A 10,409-nucleotide genomic window follows, 5' to 3' on the forward strand; every position below is an offset into this window, starting at 1 on the left:
AGATCCAGTTTAACATTTTCGTACCTATTCCCCTGTCCTGACCAATGTTGGTAATCCATACATTCTGCACATGGCCCCATTATTACACAGTGCCAGGTGACAAATATAAATCCCAGGGCAGAAAACGCTCTTTTAGGCTATTCCTCTAGGCATTAATGTGTTTTATTTTACTTCGCTCTCTGAAGATGAAGAATTGGATACATTCTCACGCTGTTTCCCACGTATAGGTCTCAAGCTGCCATTTGTAATCCACTGTCCATCACTCAGAGTTCTCCATTATGCACAGATTCTCACAGGAAGGATAGCACATTTTAAGACAAAGGAGAAAACAACCAAGAATATTGGATCAGACTGTTCTGAACTTTGGATAGCTGCCCATGCTCTGTAGCTTTCCTTAGACACCAGACACAAAAGACAGAGGATCTGGCAGAGTGGAGCATGCGGACCCATTGGGCAGCTTCCCTGCTCACTGACTGAATGACACCTCGCACACCCATGCATTAAACTCTCTCAGGGGCTGTGGGTGTAGCTCGGTGGGAAGAGTGCATTCCTGGAATGCACAAAGTTCTTGATTCAATCCCCAGGACAACATACACTGGACTTGGTGGTACATGCCTGGAATCCCAGAATTCAGGGGTAGAGTCAGGAGGACTAGAAGTTTAAGATCATCCTCAAGTAGCAAATCTAAGTCCAATCTGCCCTATATGAGACCCTGTCTCAGAAAGAGAAAAGTAAAAGCCTAGGCATTGTTGTTAAAAGCAAAATACAAACTCACTTCCAAAGTCCCTAGGTATTGACTGCCTGCCATTTTAGATCATTTAAGTCAATGTGCAGGGGCATTGCAGACAGTCTCACACGGATTCCCTCAGAGACCACTTGTACACTGAACAGGTTATTCTAACTAAAGATTTGACTGCTGTCACTTCAGTGACTATCCTAAGTCTTCAGCTGTCACACATGGTTCTCCAAGTTGGCAAGTCAACATGCTACCTAAAGCTCTTAAAGCTCCCACCATGCCAGTCTGTCTCCTAGTCAAGGCCTTTCATTATGTTCCACTGACGTCACCCAATTCACACAGAGACATTTCTGGAGAATTTGGCAAACAAATGTCACCTTCTCCAGAGACACTGTCTTTTTTTTTTAATTTTTATTTTATGTGCATTGGTGTTTTGCCTGCATGTGTATCTTTGTGAGGGTGTTTGATCTTTACTTATTTATTTATTTATTATGTATACAACTTTCTGCCTCCATGTATACCCACACGCCAGAGAAGGGCGCCAGATCTATTACAGATGGTTTGGAGCCACCATGTGGTTGCTGGGAATTGAACTCAGGACCTCTGGAAGAACAGACAGTGTTCTTAACCACTGAGCCATCTCTCCAGCCCCAGAGATACTGTCTTAATCCCATCCAGACCATAGCTAAGCACCAAGGATGACATCCTTCCAGAACAGTCAGGAAATCCTCTTGGATGGATGTTAGCAAAACGGAGGTCCTAATTTATGAAAAAGGCTTGCAGAAAAATATTCAGGTACCATCTCCTCCTAAATTCCTAGGAAGAGGGACGAATAAAGAATATTAGAATTAGTATGGCTTCTACCCCCAGGAAACAACAGTACACACTGACATCCAAGGTGAGAAATACTGACTCAGAGAGGAGCAGCAAATGAAATACTGACTCAGAGAGGAGCAGCAAATGAAATACTGACTCAGAGAGGAGCAGCAAATGCGGGTACCAAAGAAGAGGGGAGACTGTGGATTATCAGTATCCATAGAATCCTCTGGGGCCAGCCCCTACTCTGTTTCCGTCTAGATGTCTGCATTGCAAGCCCTGGGCTCTGGCACTGGCACCTTTTCTAAATAAGTAGGTCAGGCATCTATAACGTTCTTTGTCTCCATGCATCTCCAGCCAATTTTCCAAGCAGCAACTGGAAAACAAGAAAAGTTAATGAATTGTCCAGATTCTTTTCTCTGGCAGGTAACTACTGCGTGACTTTTCATTCCGACACCAGTTCTGCCTCGCAGTCAGGGGTAAACATGGAGGACAGACTAATCTCACTCATTTGAAGACCTGCTTGCTTCCTCCAAAAAGGCTTAATGGCGTTGGTGATTTATTTCTTCCCAGTGTACTCTCTTAGAATGACTAACTGTAAGTAAAGGAAGTAAAACAGCCTGTATTTTTAGCTTGTTTGAAGGTGTCTTATTTTATTTTATTTTTTATATTTGAAAGAATACATATTTTATTAAATACTCTTTTATTTTATTTATCAGCATCTACTAACGCTGGGATATGAGGATCAAGGTAGTTGAAATCCAAATGAAAACATTTATTTAGATCCTAACCCCTCAAACCATGCATCAGACTGAAAGGAGACCTCAAAGATCCTGAAGGCAGGAACTGATAAAAACAAAAACAAAACCCTGTCTCTTTGAACTGTAAGTGCAGGCATCAGAAGGCGACCTTAAAGCTGGGAGAGTGGCTTTCTAGTCATACTGTCTTCTCCATCTGATTGACTCAGTCTCCTGTAGCTTGGACTCACATGATTTGAGCTGGAGGCTGCATTCTTCCTCTCCAGGACCTGAGACAGCACAAATAATCCCTGAGCTGAATCATTTTACCCTTCTATATTCTGCAGTACAGAGAAGTGATCCAAAGTCAATGACGTTAGTTAGTGAGACAAGAGGTTTGTAACCTGTGAAGCAAAACAGCCTGCGCTCCCTAATTGGGCCACTTTGTTTCTCTCGCTTTCTATTCTCGTCTTCTTTCATTTGCTGTGACAAACATGATAATCAAAAGCAACTAAGGGGAAGAACAGGTTTGTTTGGCTTATACTTCTGGGTCATGGTCCAGTTTTGAGGGAAATCAGGGCAGGAGCTCAAGCAGTTCTTGAGGCAGAAACCACAGGGCACCATTGCTCATCAGATCACCCATAGAGTCAAACATAGCTAGATTCCTTCTATAGCCAAGGACCACACACACTGGAAGCGGTGCTGTCTACAGTGTGCTGGGCCCTCCTATGTCAACTAACAATCAAGACAACCGCCCACAGACATGTCTGTGAGCCAATCTGATCTGGGCAGTTTCTCAATTGAGACTACCTTCTCAGGTGACTCCAGGTTGTGTCAAGTTAACAGTGAAAGCTAACTAAGGCATCGTTTTTCTGGCATGAATCATTAAGGCCCAGTCAGAGAAAGAGGTACTTCATTAGTTATTATCAGGAGAAAGAGCAAATACAACAGGTCATCATTTCCGACTTACTACTGGTTCCTAACGGCAACCTACAAGAAGCCTGAAGCTGTGTTTTGTTCATTACACAGAGCTGCAAGCAGTTAACTGGTCTACCAGATGTCTGCTGGAGATGCCTTGACTCTTCAGCTTTAGCTATCCTATAACCTTATTATCACTACTGCCCGTGCAGTTTTCCCTGACTTTATTTTGCTTGGTCACCACTATAACTTGATGAAGTGAGTGGATAGTATTCAAAATGCTTACTTTACATATATGATAGTCTGAAGATTAGAAATTTAAAGATTGTGCAAAGCCACATTGCTAATACCAGCAGAATTAACATGGATGGCACAAGAGAAATGGGGGCTGGGCCCTGTGGCCAGAGTGCGCTTTCTATTTCTGTCTCAGTCTCTTTCTCTCTCTCTTTTCTTCCCTACTTTCCTTTTGTTTCTCTTTTTTGAGGCAGATTCTTGCTCTATAGCTCAAGCTGTTCTCAAACTGGCAATGCCCTGATACTACTTCGTCAGTGCTGGGATTGCATGTTCCTTGCCCAGCTTTGAAGCTCATTTTCTTATGTCAGATTCTATGTATTGCTGTCAATAAATTTAATATTTACAGTATTGGCCTGGTTATATAGACTGGCAGCTCCGGAATGATGTCTGAGTGGTAACTATGATCCATTGTAGACGTGGGTATAAGTATACAATAGTTGATATAATTTTTTTTCTTTAAAAGTCTTTCTCATTTAGGGTACCACCAAGAAAGCTCCATGGAGAAAAGCATTTGAGACTAAATCTGACAACCTGAGCCTTGCCCTGGAATCCACGTGGTGGAAGGAGAGGCCCAATTCCTGAAAATTATCCTCTGACCTTCACAGGTGTAGCTTGGCATATCCATCACCATCAAATAAATGCAATTAAAATGTTTAAATAATGAAAACATTTCTTACTGGAGCTGGGGAGATAGTTCAGTGGGTGTCAGATGTCCTGAGGCTGGAGCATAGAATTCAGATGCTTTGCTGGGGTAGCCAGCCATCTCTCCAAACTTCTAGACACTTCTCCAGACCCCACACAGTGAACTGTAGAAGGATTTTTACTCCATTTTTCTCACAAGGAACTAAGACTCAAAGAAGTGACCCCAGACCCACATTTGGAGAAAAGCAACAAACCCAAAGTGTTTTTTTTTCTCTCTCTCTCTTAACTTTGATTTCTCTCCGCTTTAAACTTCAAAACAGGCAATGAAGGAAGCTTAGGGTTTTTTTTAGGTATGTGGTGGCATAGAGCTCTGTGTCCAGATGGCCTCTTCTGCTTCCCCCACCAGAACAACTCTTCTGCAGAAGACCATGCTCACCCATCCTTACAGAGAGTCACCTCTGAGACTTCTAGGAACTCACTTATTCTCCGAGCACTAGGAGGCAAGGGCTATACTGAGAGATCCAAGGTGCTACAGAGATTTTCCATGAGAGCTGCCATGTCAAATATGCTCTTGGTCTCCTCCTTAGTGCACTGGTTCAACGCCGTGTTTCTCCCAGCTACATTCTGACTTTGCCCAGACACCATGTTTTTATAACTGGAGTAGTGGCAATCAATCAGCTGTAGGAAAACACACTCCTAAGCTCTGGAAGAAAAACAGCTCAATTTTCTGGATCACGAGTGATCACTGGAACAAGACACATTAAGCCAAAAAAAAAAAAAAGAAAAAGAAAAAGAAAAGAAAAAAGAAAGAAAGAAAGAAAAAGAAAAGAAGAAAAGAAAAAATCACTGTAGGGAATGGCCATCTAGAAGAATAAACACAATGGTCCCAATTTGATTCTAGGTCTTAGAGGAACAAATCTCAGGGCTTTGGGCTTTTCTGCATTTTAAACCTTTGCCCTAAACTCAGCTATTTGCAGTTACCCCCTATGTGTACATGAACTGGGTCCTTACCATGTTGCAGGCTCTATGCTAGCTAGGGATAGAGCCATGAAGAAATCTCAGTCTCTGCTCTCTGGGGAACTGGGAGTGTTGAGAAGATCCATGTACAAATGGAGTGATAAACTGAAGAGATAAATGACATGCTGAAGCTCACAGGGTGGAGATCCTAGAGAAGGGAGCCTTCAGGTGACCTCTTGGTACAGTCATCCCTGTGAGTGAATCTCAATGTGTTTCCAACATCACGCTGCCGCTACTGTTTACTTCCCACTTACAGGAGTTAGACAGGTACTGGAGTGCAGACGACCATGCCCACTCTCCTCACTAGGAGTGTTAGTCCTTCCCACTGGGTGCAGGATCTCTCCTTTTCCTTTCCCATGCATTCTTTAAAGACACAGCCACAGGTCGCTTATGTATTGGAGAGATACTGACCACACCTCCTCCAAAGATTTCACTCCATGCAGTCACTCTAAAATAACAATATTAATAAGAATAAAATCATTGTTTATACTATATGGTAGATATTTTACTTAGTCTTTGCTGCCTATTGTTATAGAAGCTTCAAGGAACAAAGATGCGGTAGTATTACCATTCCCTTTTGAAACTGTAAAAGAGGTTTAATAACTTACCAAGGTCATAGTATTTCTTTAACTGTCTCTAGACAGACCCCCCCTCCCAGGTCTTATGTGATAGTATACTCCAAAGAAACGGTCAGGAATGCAACTGGATTACGTGGTTAAAGTATATTTGTTTAGGGAGTCTGATACAGGTGCCAGTCAACTGATATTGTAAGACAGGAACAGTGGGTATTATCTTCCCCACTCAACTTGAAGAAATTCAGAAGCATAAGTAATCTCTGTATGTAAATTCCATAAGCAGAAAGGAGCAGAAAGAATGATTCCTAGTCTCCGGCTTATTTACCGCCAGGCCCCGCCCTTGCAGAGCAGCAGATCTCTACCGCCATTCCATGGAGATTCTTGCTCTCACATCACCTGACCCAGTGTTGGTCCTTGTCATTAGTGCCAGCAGTCACACTGAATTCCATGGCTGGACTACCACAGTCTCCTACCCACAGAACACTGACTGTTGTATTCATCAGCCATGAATATTCCATAATCATACCTTGTTCTCAGTGCCAGGTGTTCTCAATACAACTAGGAATGAACACGAAGGATTTTTTTTGGTTCAGGCATCTGACCAAAACACTTTTGGGCTTGTTTGAATTCCCGACTTTAAGTCACTACTAAGGCAAGTTAGGTTTCCTTGCAAAGAAATTAGCATATCATTTACCAGATTCTGCTAAATTGTTATATTTAATTATAATCAGGCAGGATATGTGGGAGAGGAGCAATGACATAATAGTAGAAGTATTTTTGAAAGCTACTCAGAAGTCTCTTATTGGACTTTTTAAAATAATTGCCAATTTTCTACTTTGACAGCCAGCATTTTTGACTGCTGTGGAATCTTTGTGTAACTATGCAAAGATGTGTTGCATTTGTTTAACTTTGTACGGAGTTGTTGTATTTGTTTAACTATGTAAAGATGTGCTCTGTTTTACCTCTTCTGCCTAATGCACCTGATTAGTCTAGTAAATGCTGAACAGCCAATAACAAAGGAGGAGATATAAACAGAACTTCCAGGCAGGAAGAGTGAGAAGGAAGAGGAATTCAGGTAAAAACTTCGAGCAAGCTAAAACTCTGTGACCTTCAGATAAGGTGGAAATAAGCTCCATTTTTGGGCCATCACAATATTTTAGAAGCAATTATGAGAAAAAATGAATTGCACAATATGCAATAGAATATGCCTGCAGTCTCTGTATGCCTCCAACAGTCATGTTTGATGCAGGAACTTGACATCTACAGAGAAGACATTTGGGGAAGGAAAGCAGATGTAAAATAAGAGAGAAAAAGAACAAGCTAGCACCCATACAGGGGGCAGGACTGACTGGTGTCGGTTCTGATGGTCTCTTTCTGTGATGGGAAAGTTAGGAGATAGAGAGAGGAGGATGGAGGAACTGCAAACATCACCTCAAGCCATAGGAATGAAATCAGCAGACAAAAGATGTGTGGGCTGTAAGAAATGGTGGGTGCTTGATGTTCCCACTCATCTCTCACAAGTATCTTTCTTGTGTTCTCCAACTGGTGACCTACCAGGAGAGGAATTTGGAAAAGTGAAGTTCACCTTGGTCAGGCTGACACATTATAAAGTCACTTTGGCATATAGTCACTCGGATAAGAGACTTCGGAGTGGCTTTCAAAAATACTTCTAGTATTATATCATCAGTTGGATACGTAAGAATAAATTGCCCCAAATTTTCACCAAGGATCATCGTGACTTGTACATTTCAGTCATTTGAATACATGTATTTGGTTTTGATTTGTGATTTAGCAGATTTGATAATGATGAACTTGGTGTGTGTTTGTGTGTGTGTGTGCACATTTACGCAGGCATGCCATGGCACCTGTGTGGTACTGATCCAATGACAACTTTTGGGAATTTGCTCTCTCCTTCTGTCATGCAGGTCCCAGGGACTGGGCGCAAGTTGTCCAGCTCAACAGAACTGCCCTTAAGTCCCGAGTCATCTGACCAGCCCAGATAAGCACTTTCAAAATATAGACTTATTAACTATTTGTATATTTTCCTTGGTTTCATGCTTGTTCATATTGTAGACAATTTTTAATGCTTTGCCTTTTTAACATTAGAATAAAAGAATTCTTCATCTATTCTGTGTGTCGGTCATTTGTCAGGTTTATTTCAAATATTCTTAACACGATCATCTACTAAGAAGAATTTTTAAATTATACAAAATCATTTCCATTATTCTCATTCATTGCTAGTGTGTGTGTGTGTGTGTGTGTGTGTGTGTGTGTATGGTGTGTTTAAAGTATCTTGATATAAAACAAGATCGTGAGATATTGTCCTATATTATTCTCTTAAAAACTTAGTTTCAGTTTTAATTCTTGAGTGGTTTGAGGGAGAGGTCAAGCTGCATTTTTATCCCATATACATACTTAGCATCTCCAGCAACATCTGTTCAAGATGCTTTCCTTTCCTCGTTTGATGTCTTTAGAGTCTTTGTATAAGTTGTTTACTATAGGGTCTTGATTTAAATTTGATCAACTTCCATGTGTCACTATGGGAACAATATTGGTCTCCATTAATTACTACAGTTTAAGAATAATTTTGAAAGGAGGAAAGCTAAATCCTCTAACTTGATCCTTTTAAAGTTTATTTTGATTATTATAGGGCTTCTGTACACTCATGTAAATTTTTAACTCATTGTATCAACTTTCGTTCTTAAAAATATTGAGAAGGTAGTTAGGATATTTTTGAATTTATAGACAAATTTGGGGATGAGTAACTGTTATATTGTTTTGCTTCAGTCTTCCTGGATGTCATATAACCTTCAGCACAGATACTCATCAAGTCCTGATAGGACTATGCCGTAATAAACTCATCATAGATCTCAAATTGCATTAAGCAAAAATGCATCCAATAAATCATCTGCTGAATCTTAATTTCTCATAAGGCAGCTCTTTTGTATGCATGTTTTATATTAAAATAACATATGTTTTAGAACATTACATGGTGACTCAAAATATCTCTCATCATATCTTAGTAACAAGTAAATGTAGTTGTTATAAACACACACATACACTTTTTTTTTAAAATCACACACATTAAAGAATGAACAAAAATAGTTCAAAGTCAGTGGAAATATTAAATACACATTAATGGCTCACCAACACCTAAAGTTACTATTATAGAATAGAATTATAGGACCTAAGCAAGCAAATATAATAACCTCTTAACTTACTTCCTCTTGAAAAATATAACTGGGTCAGTGAGGTGGCTCAATAGTGCTTGCTGCCAAGACCGGTGACCTGAGTTCGATTACAGGGACTCACATGGTAGGAAAGAGCCAATCGCAACTTGGAATGCTGTACTCTGACCTCCACAGGTATACTGTGGCACACCCCATCCCCTCAAGTAAATAAATGTAATCTTAGAAATGATAAAATAGGCAGGTGGTGGTGGCACACACCTTTAATCCCAACACTCAGGAGACTGAGGCAGGTGGGTCTCTGTGAGTTCGAGGCCAGCCTGCTCTACAAGAGCTAGTTCTGGGACAAGCGCAATAGCTACACAGAAAAACCCTGTCTTGAAAACTCTCTCTCTCTCTCTCTCTCTCTCTCTCTCTCTCTCTCTCTCTCTCTCTCTCTCTCTCTTCTCTTCTCTTCTCTCTTCTCCTCCCTCCCTCCCTCCCTCCCTCTCTCCCTCTCTCTCTCTCTCTCTCTCTCTCTCTCTCTCTCTCTCTCTCTCTCTCTCTCACACACACACACACACACACAAGATAAAAAAATGCCGTCTGATTTGATAATCTTTGAGGAAAAAACCTATGTGAATATGAATTGTGTTTTTTTATTAGTACTGTCTTGGCTCTTTTCAATATCCTTGGTTCAGCATTATGGAAACAAGGCTCAGAAAACACAGAATAGCTTGGAAAAAGAAACCGTGAATCAGCAGGAATGGTCTGTATTGTATTTGTTAGAATGTCGCGTGATGGGGTAAACCAGGGCTCATTTTCTCATTAAGCAAATCAAACCCTCCAAATCAATGCTTTATCTGAATAACGGTAAGGAGAAAACTCCCCCTCATCAAGAAGAAAACACACAGACTTGCTTTTCCTTTCCACCTTAGGGAGGTTATATTATTGAATTAGGAATGTTAATATTTCCCAAGCAAATATCCCTTTCCTAGGAAAAGGAATTGCCAGCTAAAACCGTTGATATCACCCGCAGGAACCTTTGTGTGTCATCAGCACCAAGGTGCCCACAGGTGCTTATAGTTTCATTAAGAGCTCTGGCTTTCTCCCGGATTTGCATGTTTTCTTCCTCTTGAATAAATAAGCTGGTGGCACTGGCCTGTAATCCCAGCCACCGGGGAAGGTGAGGCAGGAGAAAATGGAATTAGAGGCCAGTTTAGGCTACTTACTTACTCTCTCTGTCTCTGTCTCTGTCTCTCTCTTTAGCGCACGCGCACACACATTCCCCTAGACAAATATGAGAGGCAAGTCCTGAATGATATAAATTATATTCCTCTCCTTTCTTCTTCCCTCCCTTCCTCCTTCCCTCCCTCCCTTCCTTCTTTTCTTTTACCCCTTAGTCTGTCAACAAACATTTTTGTCAAGTAACAGAAACAAATGTGAGTGATGATAATGCAATTAGTGGTAATAATAAAAATGTGGGGGGCTCAAATGTGAATGAGAT

This window comes from Microtus pennsylvanicus, chromosome 10 (genome assembly GCF_037038515.1).
Source record: "Microtus pennsylvanicus isolate mMicPen1 chromosome 10, mMicPen1.hap1, whole genome shotgun sequence".
Classification (NCBI taxonomy): Eukaryota; Metazoa; Chordata; class Mammalia; order Rodentia; family Cricetidae; genus Microtus; species Microtus pennsylvanicus.